Source organism: Mauremys reevesii, linkage group 10 (assembly GCF_016161935.1).
Source record: "Mauremys reevesii isolate NIE-2019 linkage group 10, ASM1616193v1, whole genome shotgun sequence".
NCBI lineage: Eukaryota > Metazoa > Chordata > Testudines > Geoemydidae > Mauremys > Mauremys reevesii.
The window spans coordinates 18,497,320-18,510,215 of NC_052632.1; positions in this window are offsets into that span (position 1 = coordinate 18,497,320).

Sequence of the window (12,896 nt, forward strand, 5' to 3'; positions counted from 1 at the left end):
AAGATATCAGAGGGTTGAAGCATAGAATAAAATAAGAAATCCACACATCATTGTGATGAGAATGGTTAAAGGATTTTGAAATCCTGACTTTATAGTGATAGATACAAGGAGCTCTATCTATTTAATTTAACAAGGAGAAGATTAAGTGGTGACTTGATTACAGTCTGTTAGAACCTACCCGGGGGAACAAATATTTAATAATGGGCTATTCAGTCCAGCTGAGAAAGGTACAGCATGATCTAATGGCTAGAAGTTGAAGCTAGCCAAAATCAGACAGGAACTAAGCTCTGTTTTGGACTGTGTTCCTGTCATCTAATAAACCTCCTGTTTTACTGGCTGGCTGAGAGTCACAGTGAATTGCAGGGAGTGGGGGGTGCAGGGATGTGACTCCCCAATACTCCATTACAACTGGTGGCACCTCCCACTTCCTGCGATTTACCATGACTCTCAGCCAGCCAGTAAAACAGAAGGTTTATTAGACGACAGGAACACAGTGCAAAACAAAGCTTGTAGGTACAGAAACCAGGACCCCTCAGTCAGGTCCATCTTGGGGGGTAGGGAGCCCAGACTCCAGTTCTGGGCCTCCCTCCTTTTCCCCAACCCCCTCCAGCAGTCTCACCCAACCACACACCCCAGCTCCTCCTCCAGCCTTTGTCCAGTTTCCTGCGCAGAAGGTGTCACCTAGCCCCAACCTCCTCCTGGGCTCAGGGTACGTGCTCACGTATCATCCCTCAAGTGAAGTCACACCCTGATATCCCACCACCATCCAGCACCAATGCAGACGGTACCAGTAAAACTCCCATGCAACATTCCCAGGTCAAAACTCCCCACTCCCTACTCCATCACATAAGGCATAACATTTTAACAAGGAGAATAATTAACCACTGGAACAGTTTACCAAGGGTCATGGTGAATGCTCCATTATTGACAATCTTTAAATGAAGAGTAGATCTTTTTCTAAAAGATCTACTCTAGCAATATTTTGGGGATGCTCTGTGACCTGTGTTATAAAGTTCAGACTGGACAATCACAGTGGCTCCTTCTGGCTTCGGAATCTATGAATCTGTGAAGCTTCTCACTATTCCCTGCCATTGCACAGTTATAGTCTTGGCACAGTCTGACTCAGAATTGAACAATATTTTTTTGAGATAATGTTGGAAAAGATGAACAAGGATGGCTCTTATACATATCTCACTTTGTCTACAGGGACTTTGATTTGGATACTCTATCCCCATGTGGAGATCCCTGCACTGAGCCCAGTCACTCTGGCTTAGGAGCAAGTCTCACCCTATATGCAAGCAATCTTTCTTCTGCTGTGGCAGGGAAAGGAGACATAAGTGATGGTTTCAAATGCTACAGTTACATCGATGCTGTACAGTGATTATGCCCTTCCTGGATAATCTACTCTTCCAAATGGTAGCTAGATAGGACTAGGTTGTATTTCATTCTCATGCCCGTCCCATGGACCCAACAGTCCCTAGAGAGATGAGCTGGGACAGGGCATGTTGGGAGCATGCTGTATGTCTGTTCTTGCCCTTCCCAGGTGTAATGTGCTTGAGCACTTTTGCTTGGCCTAGTGTCCCCAGCACCCCATCAAGCACACCTCTGCCTTAATTTGGCCCTCAACATGGAACCATAATCAGCCCACGAGATTGGTCTCAAAGGACTCACCCCTTCCCACTTTATGGCTCAAAACACTGCCTCATCTGCCTTTGCTGCTAGTGCATTTCACATTATATTTTAATGTTGATTGCAAAGTCTTTTCTCTGCGTGAGTGCTTGCTGTTCCACACTATCGATAAGCAGTCCTGGACTGTACCTAGAATCTTACTTAAAATTGTATTTGTCAAAAGGGAATAGTCCCATGGTGAAAGATGAAAAAGGCTGAGGGCTGGGTTTCAAAGAAGCTTGCCTTTCGTGCCTGCATAGTGGATGTGCTGTAAGGCAGGCTGGACACTTTGGAATAAAGAGATGTTTCAAGTTAGTTTCCCTTCAAGCAGCCTACAGTATAACAACTCTGGGTATCTTTCAGAGCCTCTGCTTCCAGTAGATATTTGATAAGGAACAGCTGTTCTGGAGATATGACAAAGTTGCTCTGAGAAATAATGATACAATCGAAGTATTGATATAGTGAAGGAAGGAACATTGATACAAAGGCATTCACACCAGAAGCATGAAACCACTATATACAAATATGCCAGAAATGTATTTATCACGAAAGAGCCTTTAGCAAAAGAACAAACAAACTCACACAACTAGAATTTGGGGAATGCTACAAAAACTTCATTTCTCTTTGCTCTGACCAGCACAGCCTGAGTAGTAGGGAATTATAATGCAGATTAATCAGGCTCCGAGAATAGCCCAAGATTATTTGGATTGCATGCATGGGAGTAACCCAGGTAATTGAAAGGAAACACATTGAGTTTCTTCTCACAGAGATTCCTCCAAATTGTCCCCTTGGAATATGGGCTGGGAACTTGCCCTTCAGCAGAATGAACAGGGGAGACAGCCCACAAAATCCACAGACCCTGTGGAACTGCTGGAGGAAAGGGTCACTCCAATTCTATGGAGTCTCTGTGACTCTGTACTGCCTCCTATTGACTCCCTCTATGGTAGCACAGCTCCACTGATTCTGTGCTGCAAGGGCAACCACCACTTGCAGGCTGCTCCCAGAACTTCCCTCAGGAGGATCCTGACTCAGTATTTACGTAAGGAATGTCCACATCTTTAATGAGAACGATGCAGAGAATTCCCAGCCCACCACTTCTTTCGGCCCTAACCCAACCTGTTCCACACCAGATCTAACCTGAGGTATTTCTGTAGTAGCTACAACCTCTGCAACTGCTTTGCTGGTGAGCAGAGCAGATAATCGTGCTCTGACCCCACTTGGGCATGCCTCCTCTGGGGCACTAAGTGCTGCTGGTAGTGCTAGCAAGCACTCCAATGCACTCAGCATCTCCAATAGCTGCTTCCTCACCATGAATCTCGAGAAGAGCAAGGGGCTACCTGAGCCCATAACACACCCATGCTTAAAGCATCTGGCTCTTCAAGGATTTATTCCTTATTTCCAGTATTTATTACTGAAAACTAATGACAAAGGGGTATATGTTTGTACAGTTCCTAGCACAAGGGGTCCCTGATCCCTGACTGGGGCCTCAGGATTCTACTGTAACAAATTAATATTAATCATTTCACTTACACAATTGAATTATGGGCACATTTCCAAGTGTCTGTATGTATTCCTGTATTTGTAATACAGACAGCAAGATGGTCCAATAGTTGTGGCAATAACCTAAGACCTGGGAGATCCAGGTTCAATTCCTTGCTCTCCCACAAACGTCCTGTAGGCATGTCACTTAGCAGCCTCCCCGTGCCTCAGTTCCCCATCGGTAAAATGGGGAGACTAATATTTCCCCACCTCCCTGGGGCAATGTGAGGCAAAAAACATTAAATAGCATGAGGTGCTTTGAGACCTACCGATGGAAAAAGCACCCTACAAGAGCTAGGTATTACTATAAGAATCTATTCAGAGCCATACACTTATAAAACCTTTTAAAAAGGTTTTATAACCATGTAAAAGGCAGTGTGTCAATTTTATGTGATTCCAGATCTTATTATAAGCCTCCAACAAGTTTCTTTAATAAAGTGGGCTGCTAATTATATTTATGATTTCAACATGGAACAACAAACACAGAGCAATATTTTACTCCAACATGTTTTCAGACCTAAGCTACACGTAATAAATATTCCTCATGACATTTATCTTACGTTTCTCACTCCAAAATGACACAGTGTGAGCAAGCATTTTTCATTCAGTGTAGAAAAGAACAAACAGTAGGTCTTGTTCAGGACGGGTATAAGTTAGATAGATGATAATGAAATGCACATATGGCAAATATTACCTGAAGTAAACAACAATTCTCTGTTATAGTTACCCTGCACTCAAACTGATTTGGTTATAGACCAAGAAGGATGGAATATTTGCTCACAGGAAGCAGTGTGAATAGAAAAGCTTTTTATTTGTTATTTGCTAAATAGGTCTGTGTTGCCAAAGCCTTGGGAAATCCTCCATATGGACACGAATGTTTCCACTATCACTTTACAGGCTAGAGCTGAATTTATCATCATTTCTAGGCGTTCACAATGATTAAACTGTATTTAAGTTTTGCAAGATGCAAGGACATGGAAGTTATTTTGATTGTGAAGCAGTTCAATTGGAGCAGTGCCTAATCAACAGGTAACATTTCACTCTATTGCTGGGTTTCTATATTCTTTACTGATACTGTATCAGTTACAAATTCCAAAGAGACATGAAAATGTCACGTACTCTCCAATTTCACGTTACAAATAGATTTTACCCAGTGTACAAGCACCAATTAAAGTTCAGTACTACTCTCGAAAATAATTCTTGTAAAATAGCATCATGGCAATCCGTGTTTACTGTCTCAGGATGATTTCCAGGTCAAATTTGCTGGAGTTTACAACATTCTTTTTCTAACTGCCAGCTCTACAAACTCAAACAAGGATCTGAAGAGGAAGCTGGGTGCCTCTTTTTTATACCACATCATGAAGAACAAAGATCCCACAGTGTCATTTCTCTCCCTTTCTCATACTTGTGTAATATTTCTGTTGAAGACCGTTAGTGACAACAGAGTCGGTCTGCACTGTTGCAATTAATTTGGTCTTAGTCTTCTCTCCCTTGCTCATCTGAAATTCAGGACTAATTCCGCCAAGGTCATGGAGTGGGTAAAATATTGGAATTTTTAAAAACAATATTTAAAAGGAAAATATAAGCTGTCCATCAGCATATAGAGCAGCTTTGACTGGCCAGTGACACTGATGGTGGGATGGGACAAGATGACGTCAGGCTCAGAAAAAGTGACAGTATGGCATATAAGCACATACAAGCTGTTTCTGAGTCCTGACCAGGCAGAGAGAAGACCAATATGACTAAAGTAATCTGTGCTGAAGCCAATTCTATAATCAAATTGACAAAGGTCAAGTAGATCAGAGGAATCTAGATATTGAGCATTTCCTTCCACATCCATTTCAGCAATCTTACTCAAAAATGGAACATGCAATAAAGGGTGAGAAATAGAAGTTACTTGTAATTGGAGTTCTTCAAGATGGACTCCGATACTCATGGGATGCGCTGGCCAGTGCAGTTTAGATTGTAGAACCGTCTTGTTAGAGTGCTCACATGCCCCTCCTATCCCTTTCTTCCAAGTTCTCAGATGTTTCCACTGCTTCCTCAGAGGATTTTAAAGATCCGCGAAGAAGAGGGAAAGGTAAGCAGGGAGTGTGTTTACGCAGAGTCCACTTTGAAGAACTGCAGTTCTTCTTTGATAGTCCTCGGCATATTCCTACTCAGGATAGTTTGGCAAGCAGTATTCCATGAACAGATGGTGGGACTTAGAGTCCTAATTTAATAGGGATGGGAGTCTTGGGAACAGTGTTTTGTAAAAGTATGAATAGAGCTCCATATGGAAGCCTTACATCTCTCAACAATCAGAACATGTTTAAGGCACACAAAAGAAGTAGTCAATGCTCTAGTCGAGGGTGTTAGATGCAATCCTACATCCCTCTTCTATACATTATCTAACCCACATAGATCGTGACTGTGAAGAAATAGCATGACTTTTGTATTTGTCAGTGTACCAAAAAAAAAGTTTAAGGGACTTTCAAAATTCTTTAGTCTTAAGATAAGCTAAAGCTCTCTTTCAATGAGTCTTCGGAATCAATCATCTTGATAAGACTAAACAAAAATTCAACGTGGTCTAAAATACACTGCTATGGGCATTAGAAGGGAAACGATCTTGCCCCACTGTGACATTGTAAATATCTCTATGACACAATCTCATAGAAACGTGCATCCTTTAGATTGAGAGCTGCAAACAAATCTAGCTTGAAAGGCAGGCAATTACTAAATGCTAACATCAACGTATGGAAACAGAACTTTGTGGTATAAGCTTGCTCTAATCCAATATTGTACAAAGACCTCCATCTTTCTTTGGTATCAGGAAATATCTGGAATAAAAGCTCAAATTCATGAACTCCCATAATACCTCTGCCATTGCTCCTAACTGTAGCAGAGACTGAATTTCTGATCTTAACATGCTTTCATAACAAAGGTCCCGGAATAGGAAAGGAGTTGAGAGAAGGAAGGATTTTGAACTGAATGGGATTGCCTTTTTCTATCATCTCTAGAATCCATTAGTTCAATGCGATAAATTCCATGGGCTGATGAAACAGGAAAGCCAGTTTCCAAAAGGTGGGGAGGAAAGTTCGTTGCCAATTAGTCTGAAGGTCTTGATCTTATTTCAAACTTGAGGCCTGACATTTAGAAGAGAAACTGAAGCTGAATAATACTTTGCTTTCACTTGAGGCTGAGGTTGAAAGGAGGAAGGTGATTGCTGTTTGGATTTTTTTCTGGGCATTGTAAGACAACGAAGGTGGAGGATAAAACTCAGTATGGTAGCTGAAAAATGATCCAGGGATTCCTTTTTTATAAGGTTGAAAGAGACACAAAGATCTTGCTCTGGATCATGTTTAATCTTTTCCAATATATTTCATCCACTTTCTTACTAAATAGCCCATTGGCTTTCAACAGGAAGATTCTCTATTTTATATTTCATTTCAGGAGGAAGAGTAGAAGACTTCAGAGATGCATGTCTATAGAGTAGCGTAACAGATGCGTTGCCCTCACTGACAAATCTGAAACAATGAAGGAAGCTCTGCGTGCACATTTTGACGTTGTCTGGCTTTCAGTTATTAAAGTGTTCACCAATTTACACTGGTCCTCTGAACAAGGGGGTAATCTTGTGAAATAAATCCCACTCCAAAACTTTAGTCTTTGGTTTAGGATCCATTAGTCTCTAGTCCTCTTCTGACAGATCCAAGAAGTCTCCCAATTATGATTTAATTTCAGCAACCTGTTAGGTTGGGTTCACTTTCAGATGTTTTGTGACTACAAGAATCCATGTTGGTTCCAAAATGGAGTTTTATGCCCACATGAGCTATGGATTATTTTTCCTGCTCTTTTATTTCTCCTGGAGTTGTAAACAACTTCCAGGCAGAATGTTTTTTTTTCCCTAAGGGGTTTCCCGGGCAAGTGTATAAAAGGCTGCCCCGGACAGGGCCTCAGGGCTGTCCATCTGAGTGGCAGCCAGGGACGGTCATGGGTTTTACCTGCAGGCGTCTATTCATCCTTGTGATAGAAGGGTTAGGGATTTTGCTCCAACAACTTCCTCACCTGTAAAAAGAAGAGAGAAGGAGAAGAAACAACATCTCCTGAGTGTCCCATCTGTTCTGCTTTCCTGTGATCCCGAAGGAACATCAAGGGACTCCTTGGAGCTCCTCTCCAAAGGCTTGCTATTAGCCAGAGGATTGAAGTCCCAAGCACCTGCCATCGCTTTGATCTATGAAGAAGGTTTTTTTTTTTTTTAATATATTTGTTTTATGGGGTTGAATTTGAGGGGGTAATCACTGTATCATGCCATTTTGCTGTTTATTCCCCTTTTATTTGCCCCACTCTTTGTTATAACCCTTCAATACACTTTATTTGATTTTACCTTTATTAATTGACTCCTCATTATTCAGGGTAGGAGGGGTCCTCTTTGCAGGAGAAGGGATCCTACCAGATGACAGACACTGGACAGGGAGGCCGTACCTAGGGAGATACAAAGCATTAGGGGTCTCTTGTCTTTACACACACACACACTTTTTCCTTTCCATCCTTTTTCCCTTCTAACAAATCAGAGCCATCTTCTCCTGTAATATGTTCTTCTTCAGAACTATGAGAGTCAAACCCAATGACTTCTATCATGGTTTGGCTCCTACATCAGAGGCTGACACTGGCTTTGGTGGTAAGTACTTAAAAGTCTGATCCAATGACTTGGGAATGGCTCCTGGAGCTGAGACTTGTACCTTTTGCAATACAGTCTTTTTCTTAGATCCAGAAGTGTCTGATTACTGGCCTTTCTTCATTAAGATCAGATCCTTTAGCGGTGCTGGATCCAGGAAGCTTTGCACACCAATCTTCTAGAAGGAATAAAGATTGTAGCCTGTTCTGCTATTCCTTGTGTGCTTGCAAGGCGAAGGTGCTGCAGACAGAGCATCTCAAAGGAGAGTGGCTCTCACCAAGACAAACTAGGCATCCAGGATGAGCATTCAATGCCAGGAAGACCTCTGGACAAGGTGCACACCTTTTAAAACCAAGTCTCTTCAACTTTGGATCCACCATGGAACTGGTAAATGAAACTAATGATCTCTCAGTAATTTTTCTAAACTACTAAGCTAACATATCCTAAGGCTAAAATAAATTATAAACTGTAACTATACTAAGCTAAGATACTACTAAGCAAGGGATCCAGAGAGGTTTGTGTCCATCTGCTGCTATGGCTGGAAGGAACGGAACTGAGTCAGCAAAGAGCACCATGCCCCCTATTCTAGCCTCGCCCTCAGAACATTCGAAACAGTGAAGAGAGGGGTAGGAAGGGCGTGTGAGCGCTCTAAAGGGGAATGCTATGAGAAAGTTCCACTGTCTAAGATGGTGCATCCCATGAGTGGGAATACGCAGAAGACATTCAAAGAAGAATTAGCCAGATTCTTAACGTCAAGTGATAATTTCTTATGCAGAGGCTTTACTAAGACTTCCTTCAAAACAAAAGAGAATCTTGCCCTCTCTAAGAAAGATGTTGACACTCTCCACCAGCACAACACCAAGTTACTTCCCCACTAGCCTTCACAAGACAGGAAGTAGGTGAGGAGCAAAAAATTGTCTCAACACCTCCGGTACTTCTATGAGCACCGCTAATTGAAATTCTAGCCAGGAAGATAAGGCCCTTATCTCCCCAGGACCTTGCTCTGGCACCACAGCAGCAGTCATCTCATTCTTAGTCTGATCAATTTTATACACAAAAAATACAAGGAATTTCCTCACAACAGGAGTGGTTGAGCCTGGATTACCAGATTATCTACAACCCAGATAATGCCTTCTGTCTGAGTTTGTGGATACTATGTTGGAAAAAATAACTTTTTCTTCACCTCACACACTGCCACAGCATATTTTTTTTAAATCTACATGTTGCAACCTGTCAGCCTCAGCCCAGACCTCTGGTCTTCCCTCTTGCTTCATTTTAGATCACCTGTAAACCAAGGTGAGCTGTGAGAATGAAGAAAGAAGAGGGTGCCTAGAAGCCACCTCATCAATGGTGGAGGGTAAAGACTATTATGAAGTCCTATCAAACCACCAAGAAAGTGGTCTATCAGGGAACAACATTCTCCTGAGCTCTCTGGAACCTCCAGTGCTGGACCAAACAGGCTCCAAGCAATTAATTACTCTGCTGATCACCTTCTTAATTCATTATGTACTGAATTTGATGACAACTGTGCTAAAACTGGCCCAGAATCAGCCAACCAGATTTCAGTGGTACATGCAAACATGGGAGTCTCATCCTTATTAAGTTACATAGCATACACAGAAGATTAATGAACAGTCTGATTCCTTTAAAAGTCTACCTTTCCTGCAAGAAAGGAGAAGTGGGTTTTTTTTTTGTTTTGTTATAGGTTTTGTTTTTTTTTTAAATAGGAGCCCATTGTTATTTGATGAAATTCACCCAGTAGAATAAGCGAGATTTGGAAGACCAGACTAGTGTTTTGACATCATCTGATAATCTTTATTTGTCTTTCCAACAAGAAATGGAAATGTATGTTAAAACACAGCAAATACATAGTACAAAAATGAATCTTCATGTTGATAGAACAGTATTGAAATGGTGCTGTTATGGGGCCTACTGTACCCCCATTGGAATTGTGGGAGTTTAACCTCTCCTCCCACAATTCTCCTAGCCTGCTAGCGGTATCTACAATCCTGATCAACAAGTACAAAGAATGTAACGTGACATGGAACAGAGCCAGGAAGGAGAGGTAACTCACCTTGTGCAGTAACTGGACTCCTTTGACGTGGGTGTCCCTTTGGGTGCTCCACTTCAGAATTTTCACTTCAGGTGTGCTTACACTCCAAGAGCCTTTGATCAGAGATTATTGGTTGTAGTGCCCCTTTGGCTCGTGCATGCACCCTACACATCCTTATGCCCAGCATTGAGGCACATATAGTTTCTTCTCCACTGCAAAGTCCCATAGAAGAAACTATAGAGCACCCATAGGGGGACACCTCTTGAAGAACCCCAGTTACTGTACAAGGTGAGCAAACTCTCCTTCTTCGAGTAGTGTTCCTATGGGTGCCTCACTTCAGGTGACTTCTGAACAATATCCTCAACAGGAGGAGGGACCTTTAGAGTCGAGTCCAATACGGAAGATAAAACTGCTTTTCCAAGGACGGTATCTGTTCTAGAAGAATGAACCACCATGTAGCACTGGGAGAATGTATGCATCAAAGACCAAGTTGCGGCCTTGCATCAGCAATGGGAACATTTGAGTAATGCTGTAGAGGAAGAGAGAGACACCATAGAAAGGGCTAAAATCCGCAGAGAAGGCTGTAAATTGGCAAATCCATAACAAGAAATAATACATCCAGAAATCCATCTGGAGTCTCTGGGTGCAGATTGTGGACCTTTTGGACCAGTCAGCAATTAATATGAACAGTCTTGAAAATTTTCTAAATGATGTATTTCTGTCCAAATAAAAGGCTAGTACCCCCTCCTCACATCCAGGATATAGAAGGTAGCATCTTCCTTGATCTGATGTGGTTTCAGGAAGAAAACTGAGAGATGGATGACTTGATTGATATGAAATTCAGACAATACCCTAGGTAGAATTTAGGATGTGGATGTAATGAGACTTTGTCCTTAAAAAACACTGTAAAGGGAGGGTCCACCATTAAAACTCCCATTTCCCCAACTTTTCAAGCAGAAGGAATGGACATCAAGGAAGTTGTTTTCTTGGTTAGGTGAAGAAGGGAATGGGTGGCTATGTGTTTGAAAGGGGGTTTCACAGACTCTTGAGTATGACGTTTAAATCATGGATGGGTTCTATAATATGAGAAGAAAAGTTCCTCAGCCCCTTAATGATTCTCATCATGATGGGATGAGCAAGCAATGAGAATCACCTCAACCAGGGAATGAAAGGCTGTTATAATCACCAAATGAACCCTGATGGAACAAGGAAAACATCTCCCAGTGAGTGAGGGCCCAAATCCTCTCTCAGGCAAAACCATTTGCACTTCCTGTTAGTAATGGTGGCAAAGAGATCCACTTCTGGAACTCCTCAACTCAGGAAAATGTGAGAGTCTAGGAGTCCAACTCTCATTCATAGTCCTGGGACAAGTGCCTGATGAGGTCATCGGCGATTGTGTTTTGTACTCCTGGGAGACAGCCAACTGCATCTTAATTTCAGCAGCCTACGTATCAGTTCCAGACCTCACCACTTTGGCACAAAGAAAAGGAGATCTCAGCTTTCTCAGACCTTCACTGATTGATATAGAACATGCAGGCTACGTTGTTTGTTGCGCTCTTTATGGATCTGTTCCTGATTAGTGGCAGCATTTGGATACAGGCATTCCTGACTGCTGTCAGCTGCAAGAAGCTGATGTGCAAACATGCTTCATGGGCAGACCGTTTGCCCTGAATGGTGTTGATCCCTAAGTGTGCTCCCCAAGGCATCAAAGATGCATCTGTTGTTATGATTGGGGAGGGTTGGATAAATGGAACACCCGCACAAACGTCTGGGTCTTTCCATCAATTGAGAGAGTCTCATACTTGACAAGAGACTGACACCAGCTTGTTCAGGCTGTGTTTGTTCACAGTATACTATAAACCATCCTGAACCAGTCCTGGAAACATCAAAGGCATAACTTGGCATGTTGCATCACAAAGGTACAAGCTGCAACATGTCTGAGTAGCTGAAGGAAATTTCTTGTTGATGTCTGTGGACTGATCTGAATTTTTGAGATGAGGTTTGTTGATGTCATGAGGGCTGTCCCTGGGAAGGTAAGCTCTGGCGGATACTGCATCTAAGCAGGTCCCTAGGAACTCTATCCTTTCAGCGGGATCAAAGTGGATTTCTTGATGTTGAGCTGCAGACCTAGCCGGCAGAACAGAACCTTTGCTGAATTCATTGTGGAAAGAACATAGTTTTAAAACCAGCCCTTGAATAGTCAGTTGTCAAAGTAAAACAATTATCCCCAGATGTCAAAGATAAGTAGCAACCACTGCCAGTACTTTGGAGAACATCTGCATGGCAAAGAAAGGCCAAAAGGAAGCACCTGATACTGGAAGCGAACTTGACTGACTAGAAACCAAAGGAATCTCTTGTGCATAGGGTGAATCGTGACATGAAAATATGCATCCTGAAGGCTGAGAACCAATCCTTTGGTTCCAGTGGTGGAATTATAGCTGCAAGAATCACCATCCTGAATTTTTGTTTACATGAAGTTGTTTAGTAGTCTTAGATCTAGAATCGGTCTCCATTTCCCCATTTTTGGGGGACCTGAAATACTTGGAGTAAAAACCCTGCCCGTGTTGAGATGGAACTGGTTTTGTGCCTCCTCAGTTTAAAAGGGAGTCCATTTCCTGTTTCAGCAAGTGCTTGTGAGAGGGTCCCTGAAAAGAGATGGGGAAGAGAGGTGGGTCGGGGGGAGGTGCAGGGAGGTAAAATTGATGGAGCCATTCAATCGTATAACTACATAGAACAAATGAATGTTGGAAAACTGCTATCATGTGGATTTAGAGTGGCAAAGAAGGCCTCCAAAAGGTGTGTGTGGGGAAGGCAGGTAGAATTGTATAGTGCAGCTCAGTAGTGTGGGGTTGTTACAGACTCTTGACCTGTCCATCAAAACTGTTGTTTTGATGACGACGAAGGCTGAGTGATGTATGCAGATGAAGAGGGTGTTCTATTTCTTTGAAACCTTGGCTTCTTTCTGGGCAGCAATGTGGGTCT